Genomic DNA, 2,402 nt, shown 5'->3' with positions numbered 1-2,402 from the left:
CAAGAAAAATCTCAAACAAACAACCTAACCTTACAACTAAAGCAACTGGAGAAAGAACAAACAAAACCCAAAGTTAGTAGAAGGAAAGAAATCATAAAGATCAGAGCAGAAGTAAATGAAATAGAGACTAATAAAACAATAGAAAAGATCAATGAAACTAAAAGCTGGTTCTTTGAAAAGATAAACAAAACTGATAAACCTTTAGCCAGACTCATCACGTAAAAAAGGGAGAGGGCGCACTGCCCTGGTGGCACAGTGGTTAATCTGCCTGCCAATGCAGGGGACACGGGTTCAAGCCCTGGTCTGGGAAGATCCCACGTGCCATGGAGCAACTAAGCCTGTGCTCCACAACTACTGAGCCTGTGCTCTAGAGCCTGTGAGCCACAACTACTGAGTCCACGCACCACAACTACTGAAGCCCAGGTGCCTAGAGCCCGTGCTCTGCAACAAGAGAAGCCACCACAATGAGAAGCCTGTGCATCACAGCAAAGAGTAGCCCCTACTCACCACAACTAGAGAAAGCCCATGTGCAGCAGTGAAGACCCAATGCAGCCAAAAATAAATAAATAAAATAAATAAATTTATTTTAAAAAAGGGGGAGAAGGCCCAAATCAATAAAATTAGAAATGAAAAATTTACAATCAACACCACAGAAATACAAAGGATCATGAGAGATTACTACAAGCAACTATATGCCAATAAAATGGACAACCTAGAAGAAATGGGCAAATTCTTAGAAAGGTACAATCTCCCAAGACTGAACCAGGAAGAAATAGAAAATGTGAACAGACCAATTACAAGTACTGAAATTTGAATTTGTGATTTTAAAATTCCCAACAAACAAAAGTCCAGGACCAGACGGCTTCACAGGTGAATTCTATCTATTTAGAGAAGAGTTAATACCTATTCTGAAACTATTCCATAAAATTGCAGAGGAAGGAACACTTCCAAACTCACTCTACAAGGCCACCATCACCCTGATACCAAAACCAGACAAAGATACCACAACAAAAGAAAATTACAGGCCAATATCACTGATGAACATAGATAAAGAAATCCTCAACAAAGTACTAGCAAACTGAATCCAACAACACATTAAAAGGATCATACACCATGATCAAGTGGGATTTATCCCAGGGATGCAAGGATTTTTCAGTAGCTGCAAATCAATCAGTGTGATACACCACATTAACAAATTGAAGAATAAAAACCATATGATCATCTCAATAGATGCAGAAAAAGCTTTTGATAAAATTCAACATTCACTTATGATAAAAAAAAAAAACTCCAGAAAATGGGCATAGAGGGAACATACCTCAACATAATAAAAGCCATTATGACAAACACACAGTTAACATCATACTCAATGGTGAAAAGCTGAAAGCATTTCCTCTAAGATCAGGAACAAGACAAAGATGTCTACTCTCACCACTTTTATTTAACATAGTTTTGGAAGTCCTAGCCGTGGCAATCAAAGAAGAAAAAGAAATAAAATAAAGGGAATCCAAATTGGAAAAGAAGAAGTTAAACTGTCGTTGTTGGCAGATGACATACTATACATAGAAAATCCTAAAGACACTACCAGAAAACTACTAGAGCTCATCAATGAATTCAGTAAAGTCACAGGATACAAAATTAATACACAGAAATCTGTTGCATTTCTATACACTAACAACAAAAGATCGGAAAGAGAAATTCAAGAAACAATCCCATTTACCATCTCATAAAAAGCATAAAATACCCAGGAAAAAAACCTACCTAAGGAGACAAAAACCTGTACTTTAAAAACTATAAGACACTGATGAAAGAAATCAAAGATGACACAAACATTTGGAAAGATACACTGTGTTCTTGGATTGGAAGAATCGATATTGTCAAAATGACTATACTACCCAAGGCAATCTACACATTCAGTGCAATCCCTATCAAATTACCAATGGCATTTTTCACAGAACTAGAACAAAAAAATTTTAGATTTGTATGGACACACAAAAGATCTCAAATAGCCAAAGCAATCCGGAGAAAGAAAAACAGAGCTGGAGGAATCAGGCTCCTGGTCTTCAGACTATACTACAAAGCTACAGTAATCAAGAGAGTATGGTACTGGCACAAAAACAGACATATAGATCAATGGAATAGGATAGAAAGCCCCAAAATAAATCCAAGCACCTATGGTCAATTGATCTATGATAAAAGAGGCAAGAATATACAATGGAGAAACGACAGTCTCTTCAATAAGTGGTGCTGGGAAAACTAGACAATGTAAAAGCTACATGTAAAAAAATGAAATTAGAACATTCTCTAACACCACACACATAAATAAACTAAAAATGGGTTAAAGACCTAAATGTAAGACAAGATACTATAAAACTCCTAGAGGAAAACATAGGCAGAACACTCTT

Source organism: Neophocaena asiaeorientalis, unplaced genomic scaffold, assembly GCF_003031525.2.
Source record: "Neophocaena asiaeorientalis asiaeorientalis breed wild unplaced genomic scaffold, Neophocaena_asiaeorientalis_V1.1 scaffold312, whole genome shotgun sequence".
Taxonomy (NCBI): Eukaryota; Metazoa; Chordata; class Mammalia; order Artiodactyla; family Phocoenidae; genus Neophocaena; species Neophocaena asiaeorientalis.
This window is presented reverse-complemented; position numbering follows the sequence as displayed.